Raw genomic sequence first — 10,083 nt, 5'->3', positions numbered from 1 at the left:
ATCATAAGGAATTCTGTGGGTCATTAGGTTATTCATACTGCATAGAACAGGAAGAAAATGAGCAGTAGAATCTTGAGGCTCTGCCCAGATTCTTGTCCACAGCCCAGCCCTACTGCTGGGAGCATTTCTGAAAATTCAATGATTTCTTCCTCCTCGTAAATGTACACAACATAAAGATCTATCCCAATAAGAAGAAATTAGCAGAGGCAGTCAGAGGACAACAATGAGATATAAAGACCTTTGAATCTAATATTCATTGAGAACAAATATGAAGGAACATTCCAGCTCTGGAGATCCTCCAAGTTGGCTGTGTCTCAGTCACATCAGCTGCACCTTGCAACCTTCCATGCACCTTCCGATCTATCCATACAGATAGATTTCTCAAAAGTGCTTCCAGTTACTGTCACAAAAACTCTCTACTTCAAAGATATTTCCAGGTAAATTAAACAAGCAACATTCAAAATACATTATTGGGAAACATAGGTGGTATTAGATTGTAAAAAATATGTTCTGTAAAATTATATATATATATATTTTAACGTATGTGATTGTATTTTAGTTCAGTAAATTAGACCAGAACTTGTTCTCATTAACACTCTGTATAGGTGAGTGTTAGCAATTCTGAAAAACTATCACAAGAAATTTGCTGATTAGAACCTCAAAAGTCACAGAAGATCCTCTGATCAAAAAAATTGTATGTATATATGTATTTATTTTCTAAATTTATCATTAGACAACGTTTCAGTACACAACACGGTTTTCCCCAGCACAAATGGTCAAAACAAATACATGATCATATACATAATCATCAGCAATACATTTTCATTTTTGTGACAAACATCTTGTTTTTTCTCTATTCTCCTCCCTCCCTCCCCCTATGCTCACCCCAAATACCCCTATCCTTACTATCTCTATAATCTATAGTTGTTCTCTCTGCTATTTTACTTTCCTATCTTTCAGTTTCAGCTATTGAATGGTGACATACAAAATCTGTCTTTTATAGCCTGACTAGCTTCACTTAGCATTAAGTCATCCATATTCATCCATTTTGTATCAAATATCACAGTATCATTGGTTTTTATGGCTCAATAGTATACTATAGAGTGCATATGCCACATTTTTTTTCTATCTACTTCATATATTCTTGGACATTTGGGTTGATTCCATGTCCTAACTATTGTAAATAATTCTATAATAGACATGTGCCAGTGTTTTCACCCTAAAGGTTTTCCTATCCTTTGGATTAATGCCTAAGAGCTGAATTACTGGGTCATATGGTAGTTCTATTTGTATGTTTCTGAGGAATCTCTGTATCGTTCTTTACAATGGATGTACTAATTTACATTAATATCAACATTGTAGGTTAGTTCCCTTTTCACCACAGCTTTGTCAGCTCTTATTTTTTATTTTTTAAATTTTAGTTATTCTGACTGAGGTTAAGTGATATCTCATTGTGGTTTTGATTTGAATTTTGTTATGATAAGAGATGTTGAACATGTTTTCATATGCTTTTTGGCTGTTTGCATGTCTTCCTTGGAGAGTTGTCTCTTTAGCTCATTTTCCCTTCCTTTAAATACATTGATTATATTTTTGCAGGTAAGCTGCTTGAGTTGCCTGTATATCCTGGTTATTAATCTCTTATCTGAGGTATACTTTCCAAATATATTCTCATACTCTGCAGGTTGTCTGTCACTCTAATTATTTTTACTTTTGCTGTGCAAAAGTTTTTTAGTCTAACATAGTCCCACTAGTCTAATTTTAGGATTATTTCCTGTGCTTTGATGGTCTTCTTTAGGAAACTTGCCTTATTCAGGGTTTCCAAGAATTTAACACCAGTATTTTTATAGTTAGAGTATTTCTGCTTAGGTTCTCAATCCATTTTGAGTTGATTGTTACTGGTGACAGATAAGAGGCCAATTTTATTCTGAAAAGGAAATTCAGAAACCACTCTTAAAATCTATCCTATTCAGGTGATAGCATCATCATCTAGCTAAATGAAACTTCATCCCACTCACAATGTCCTTCAAATCTCTTTTGTTGTTTGGACACAATTTCTTTAAATAGAGGGAAAAAGCCCCTTAAAAATTTTTCAGAGCCTCAGGACCCTCATTTACACTAGTTCCATATAATAGCACAGGAAAATATCTGAATGACAGACAAAGTGTAGCCTTTTGTATGTTTTTACTTGGTTGAGCATTTACTGTGAATCACACAACTGGACCCTCTTTCTTAATGCTGTTCCCTTTGTTTAGGTTGATCTGGAGGAACTACCAACATGTATTGGCATTTCTCTTTGCCATTGAGGAGATCATTAAGAATCTCTATTTGCTTCTCAACCTTTCCTTGGGTTATAATCTCTAAAATGCACTTTTTGGTCACTTGAGGACTTTAGAGAGTGGCCTGCTTTTGCTTTCTGGAGGGAATCAATCTCTGCCAAACTACAACTGCCAGATACAGAAACAATCTGTTGCTGTCATTGCAGGAAACATTCCAACATTTTCCACTCCAATTGGGATCCTTTTGGAGCTGTACAAAATGCTACAGGTAATTGGGTTGTGAATTTTGCAGAATGATGTTTGGGTCTCTTCTAATGCAATTCTCACATCAGAACAAAACACTATAAAAGTTGGGTTTACATACCCATTGAGAATTATAAACAGATCATAAGGAATTCTGTGGGTCATTAGGTTATTCATACTGCATAGAACAGGAAGAAAATGAGCAGTAGAATCTTGAGGCTCTGCCCAGATTCTTGTCCACAGCCCAGCCCTACTGCTGGGAGCATTTCTGAAAATTCAATGATTTCTTCCTCCTCGTAAATGTACACAACATAAAGATCTATCCCAATAAGAAGAAATTAGCAGAGGCAGTCAGAGGACAACAATGAGATATAAAGACCTTTGAATCTAATATTCATTGAGAACAAATATGAAGGAACATTCCAGCTCTGGAGATCCTCCAAGTTGGCTGTGTCTCAGTCACATCAGCTGCACCTTGCAACCTTCCATGCACCTGCAGATAGATTTCACAAAAGTGCTTTCAGTTATTGTCACAAAAACTCTCCACTTTAAAGATATTTCCAGGTAAATTAAACAAGCAACATTCAAAATACATTATTGGGAAACATAGGTGGTATTAGATTGTAAAAAATATGTTCTGTAAAATTATATATATATATATTTTAACGTATGTGATTGTATTTTAGTTCAGTAAATTAGACCAGAACTTGTTCTCATTAACACTCTGTATAGGTGAGTGTTAGCAATTCTGAAAAACTATCACAAGAAATTTGCTGATTAGAACCTCAAAAGTCACAGAAGATCCTCTGATCAAAAAAATTGTATGTATATATGTATTTATTTTCTAAATTTATCATTAGACAACGTTTCAGTACACAACACGGTTTTCCCCAGCACAAATGGTCAAAACAAATACATGATCATATACATAATCATCAGCAATACATTTTCATTTTTGTGACAAACATCTTGTTTTTTCTCTATTCTCCTCCCTCCCTCCCCCTATGCTCACCCCAAATACCCCTATCCTTACTATCTCTATAATCTATAGTTGTTCTCTCTGCTATTTTACTTTCCTATCTTTCAGTTTCAGCTATTGAATGGTGACATACAAAATCTGTCTTTTATAGCCTGACTAGCTTCACTTAGCATTAAGTCATCCATATTCATCCATTTTGTATCAAATATCACAGTATCATTGGTTTTTATGGCTCAATAGTATACTATAGAGTGCATATGCCACATTTTTTTTCTATCTACTTCATATATTCTTGGACATTTGGGTTGATTCCATGTCCTAACTATTGTAAATAATTCTATAATAGACATGTGCCAGTGTTTTCACCCTAAAGGTTTTCCTATCCTTTGGATTAATGCCTAAGAGCTGAATTACTGGGTCATATGGTAGTTCTATTTGTATGTTTCTGAGGAATCTCTGTATCGTTCTTTACAATGGATGTACTAATTTACATTAATATCAACATTGTAGGTTAGTTCCCTTTTCACCACAGCTTTGTCAGCTCTTATTTTTTATTTTTTAAATTTTAGTTATTCTGACTGAGGTTAAGTGATATCTCATTGTGGTTTTGATTTGAATTTTGTTATGATAAGAGATGTTGAACATGTTTTCATATGCTTTTTGGCTGTTTGCATGTCTTCCTTGGAGAGTTGTCTCTTTAGCTCATTTTCCCTTCCTTTAAATACATTGATTATATTTTTGCAGGTAAGCTGCTTGAGTTGCCTGTATATCCTGGTTATTAATCTCTTATCTGAGGTATACTTTCCAAATATATTCTCATACTCTGCAGGTTGTCTGTCACTCTAATTATTTTTACTTTTGCTGTGCAAAAGTTTTTTAGTCTAACATAGTCCCACTAGTCTAATTTTAGGATTATTTCCTGTGCTTTGATGGTCTTCTTTAGGAAACTTGCCTTATTCAGGGTTTCCAAGAATTTAACACCAGTATTTTTATAGTTAGAGTATTTCTGCTTAGGTTCTCAATCCATTTTGAGTTGATTGTTACTGGTGACAGATAAGAGGCCAATTTTATTCTGAAAAGGAAATTCAGTTCTTCCAGCATCATTTGCTGAAGAGATTTCTTTTTTCCCACTGGATTGTCTTGTGCCTGTTGTCAAGGATCAGTTGGCTGTATGTCTCAGAGTTTATTTTTGGGTTCTCAGTTCTTTTCTATTGGTTTACCTGCCTGTTTTTATGCGAATATCATGCTGTTTTGATTATCACCGCTTTGTAATGTGTTTTGAGGTCAGGAAGTCAGATGGTTCCTACTTTACTCCCTTTGCATTTTAATACCTTGTGATATGAGGCCTTTTATGATTTTAGACAAATTATTTTAATGCATTTTTTAGATTTCTGTGAGGTCTCTCTGGTAGTTTGATTGGAATTGCATTGAATTTGTAGATTAATTTGGGTAGAATTGACATCCTCATTATATTAATTCTTCCAATCCTGGGACACAGACAGTTTTTCCAATTTTTGGTATCATTTTAAATTCTGTTTTCAAATGTTTCATAGTTTTTCTTGAAAAGGCTTTGACTTCTTCGGTCACGTTTATTCCTAGATATTTTACTGATTTTGTGACTATTGTAAATGGGATTGCTGTCTTCAAATCTATCTCAGTTTGTCCATTATTGTAGTATAAAAACCTTACAGATGTTTTATGTTGATTTTGTAACCATTTTATAGTACTCATTTATCACTTATAGGAGTTTTTTTTAGTTGTTTTGGATTTTCTAAGTACATAATCATATCATCTTGCAAATTGAGATAATTTCACTTTTTTTCTGCTTTTGATGCCTTTTATTTGACTCCTCTAATTTCATTGGCATGAACTTCCAGTACTGTATTCAAAAACAGTGTAGAAATTGGACTGGCTTGTCTTTTTTGAGTTTTGAATGGAAAGGATTTCAGCTTTTTCCCATTAAGTATGACCTTAGCTATGAGTTTGCCATAGATGGCTTTTAGTGCATTGAGGAATGTTCTTTCTATGCCAGTTTTGATGAGAGTCTTAATAATGAAGGAATATAGTATTTTGTCAAATATTTTTTCTGCTTCAATTTATATATTCATATTACTTTTTAATCTTTCTGTCTGTTAATAGGATGTATTACATTGATTGTTTTGCCTAATTGGAACCATCCTTGCATCCCTGAAGTAAATGCTACTTGGTCATGGTGTAAAATACTTTATTCAGTGGTTATATATAATTTGTTAATATCACATTGAGAATTTTTGCATATGTATTCATTAGAGATATTGGCCTGAAATTAGTTTTTTTGTTTTTGTTTTTATTTATATTTTTTTGTTATTCACTTGTCTGGCTTTGGAATCAGGTTATGGAAGCTTCATAGAATTAATTTGGAAAGTTTCCTTCCTTATGGATTAGTTCTTTAAAAGTTTTGTAGATTTCATATGTAAAGCCACCAAGACCTTTCTCCTCTTTGTTGGGAGACTATGTACTATTGATTCAATAATAGTCTTTTCAGACTTTCTACTTTTGTTTTGTTTTGTGTTAGAGATTTCTGCTATAGGGTGTGTGCATTTGCCAAGGATGCAGAGTCAGAGAGACAGAAAGTGAGAAATCACCTCTCAGGGGGTATAGTCATGCCACAATATCCTTTTTTTTTTTGTTAATTCTCCTCTTGGGATTTTGGAAACACACAGCACACACACACATGTCCAGCATGAGTTTCAAACTTATGGTTCCAAGGTTCGAACCATGGTTGACTATGGGATCCAGCAAGGTAATAACTACATCATCTGCTAGTCTCCAAACTTTATTTTAAAAATTATCCATTACACTTTATTTATTTTATTTGTTTATTTTAATTTAACCAGAGAGGGACAAAGAGAGAGAGAGACAGAGACAGAGAGAAAGAGAGAGTGAGAAAGCAAGCCACCAGGTCTGAGACTCAAACTGTAGTCAGCCATGTGGGAGTCCTGCACCCTTCAACCACAACACCCTCTGCCAGCCCCAGTCTCCAGACTTTCCATTTCTTTCTCATTCAATCTTGGGAATTATGCATGTCCAGAAATTTGTCCATGTCACCTAGGTTTTTGTCTTTGCTAGTGTGTAATTGTTCATAGTATTTGCTGATTCTATTTTATACTTCTTTAAGTTCTGTTGTAGTATTTCCTTTTTCCTTGCTGAATGGGTTATTCTGGTTCTTTTCTCTATTCTTAAGCTAGCTAACAATGTGTCAATTAGTTTATCTTCTAAAAGAATAATTTTTAACTTCATTTATTTTCTTTTATCCTCTTTTTCATTTATTTTTATTTTTATTTTTTTATAATTTCTTTTTTCTTTATTGTTATTATTATTTATACATTCAAATGCTATACATCATTTAAATTTTAAAGAGACTTTACCTAGCATCATATATACCTCAGTCCAGCCCAGTTGAGAATACTATACACATCCTCATCAACAGATAATCTCTTTTTAGAATTCAGTTTTATTAATAGTGTTTTTGAGTGAATCTTTTTTGTGTAGCTGTAAGTCATTTATTTTAGTACTTGTTCACCAAGTGCTAGCATAGAATGTCTTTCATTGCATTTTACATTTTTATTACTTGCTAACCAAGTACTAATATATAATTTTTTTTCATTGTATCTTTTTTCTTATTTTTTTTTTACTTTTTTCTTTATTTTTATTTCAATTTCTATTATACATTCAATCACATGTTACTTATTTTGAAAAGAGAATATTTCAACATGTGTACATTTCTCACAAGTCCAGTCATAGCTTACTTTTTTCATCTTAATTTTTTTTTATATCAGTATCTTGACTCCAACGTTTTTGTAATTTCCATTTGCATGGACTATCTTTTTTCATCCCTTTAGCTTTTACTCTATTTATGTCTTTATCAGTAAGGTGTGTTTCTTGTAAACAGCACATAAATAGACATTTTTTATACATTTAGTCAGCCTGTTTGTTTTAATAGATGAAATTAATCCATTATCATACAGCATTATCAATACTTGCAGACTTATCCTTGTCATTTTGATAACCATATTCTTGTTTCTTTTTAGTTCTCTAATTTCTATTTGTCTCTCTTTAGTTTTCCTCATATAATACTCTCTTCAGTACTTCTTGTAGAGCTGGTCTAGTATTGACGTACTCTTTCAGTTTTTGTTTCTCTGAGAATAGTTTTATTTGTTCCTTTCATTTGAGGGATAGTCATGCTGAGTATAGTATTCTTGGTTGATGTCATTATTCTTTTAATATCTTAAATATGGCTTCCCATTTTTCTTTGCCTGCATTATTTCAGTTGAGATATAGATGTTAGCCTAATAGAAGAATATTAATAAGTAACGACATTTCATTCTTGCCATTTTTAGAATATAGTCTTTGTCTTTGATTTTTACCAGTCTGTCTATGATGTTCCAGAGGGAGAATCTTTTTATGTTGCTTTTATTTAGTTTTTTTATTATTATTATTTCTTGGGTTTGAATCTCTCCATGTTTCTCTATACTTAGGAAGTTTTCAAGTAGAATTTTATCAAAGGTATTTTTCATTTGTTTAGCAGCTTTTTCACTTCCTGGAATACCAATTATACAGCTATTTGGGGGTTTCATGGTGCCTAGAATTTCATGAATGTTATCCTCAAGTTTTTCTTTCATTATTTTTGATGGTTTGGTTTACATTGAAGACTTTGTCTTCAAGGTCAGAAATTCTTTTTTCTGCTATTCAAATCTGTTGTTGTTGCTTTCTAGGTAGATAGTAATTTCTTGTGTTGTATTCTTCATTTACAGAAATTCTGTTTGATTCTTTTTGGGGGTGTCTACCTCTTTACGAAATTCTGATTTCATGTCCAAGAATAATTTTCTCATTTCCTAGAAACTAGTCCCTGTATTCTTTTATATCTCATTAATTTTAGTCTCTATGAAACTTCAGAATTATTTTTCAGACATGTGTGTGAAGTTTTTGCATTGTCCATCATTGGTGAGGCCTACTGCACTCACTTAAGGGAGAGTTATTCCCTTGCTTTCTCATATTTCATGAGGTCTATACTGTTTTTTTACCATCTGATGCAATATTTACTTTTTCTTATTTATTATAGTAGATTCCATAGTATTGGAAGAGGTAATTTTACCCTTAGTTCCCAGGCATGTTCATATTATAGGGCTTTGTCTACCAGATAAGAGAAGAGACACTTTATACCAGTAACTTCAGATAGTTGGCTCCTCTACCAAATTTTAAGCTTTTGATTAGCTGGGAATAAGCTAAAGAGAAATAGTGAAGAGTATTCGCTCACATGCTACACACAGTGCAGTACACAGGTTTGAGTGCCACAAGTTTCAAAAATAACTACGAGAGGTGGTGGTGCACTCATCAGAAGAGGCCAGCTTAGACCAAGCTCAAGTATCCTTCTGGATGTGTTGAGGCTTGGCAGCAGGGAGTTCTTGGAGGAAGGAGTCCCAAAGTTCCAGAGGTAATATTAGAGCTTGTGGCGCAATCACTAGAAGAGGCCTGCCAAGACCAGGCCAAGGTGTCTCAGTGGATAGATTGAGACTCAGCAGCAAAGAGCACCAGGTGGATGTTGTGCTACAATATACAAAAATAAAATCTGGAAAATTATATTTTAAAAATATCAGTGAATAAGTAGCTGCATATTTACAGAAAACATATGATAGATTTTTCTCTGGAAGTTAGTTTAGTTCACCATATCAGAAGATAAATACAATAAAAATTTATTCCTTAGATGTTACATTGAACATAGACTAGTTTCCACGAAATGAGAAAATTATTCTTGGACATGAAAGCAGAATTTCATAAAAAGGTAGTCACCCCCAAAACGAATCAAACAGGATTTCCATAAAAGAAGAATACAACACAAGAAATTAATATCTACCTAGGGCAGAGAGCCTCTGATCTACAAGTCACATGAACTAATGATGGCAGAATCACTGTTTTTTTGTTCATAATTTTTATAAAGTTTATACCATCTTCAGATCCCACTGTAAAAGATAAAAAAATTAAACAGTGCACTTTTTTCTTTCATAATTTGTGTTAAGAGTGATGCCTATGATTTGAACTAGCCACATACACTTTCCTTAAATTAGTGGGACTGAGAAATAATCTTCTAATTTTCAGGATGTGGTAATAGGATTATCTTCACAGTAGACTTTCTCAATAATCATAATCCTTTCAAGTAGAAAAATATCTCACTCCTATGAAAAGAACACAACTCGAGAGCAGAAATCTTTATTGGAAGAGTCCTGCCCAGTCAAGAAATCTGAGGCAGAGCTAAATTTCACCATGAGCCCCAGCTCTGAAATGCAGGGCCAACCTTGCAGCCTCAGAGCTAGAAAGGACAGGAGAATTCTGTGCCTCTTAATCACCCCCATACAGCTCGCTGCAGTCATCAAATATGCATTTTTTTTAAAAGATGATACGAACAGTTTTACCATTTTTTTTTTTCCTCCTGCAACTTTTTATTTTTAAATATTACCTAACATTCATTCCCTGAGCATCATCACAACAAACTAAATGTGGTTTCCCATCTAGGATAAACTGCATAGTGGCTTAATCAAGCATGTTATC

This window comes from Tupaia chinensis, unplaced genomic scaffold, assembly GCF_000334495.1.
Source record: "Tupaia chinensis unplaced genomic scaffold, TupChi_1.0 Scaffold143667_1, whole genome shotgun sequence".
NCBI classification, from domain to species: domain Eukaryota; kingdom Metazoa; phylum Chordata; class Mammalia; order Scandentia; family Tupaiidae; genus Tupaia; species Tupaia belangeri.
The sequence above is the reverse complement of the archived record's forward strand: the minus strand, read 5'-3'. Positions refer to the sequence as shown.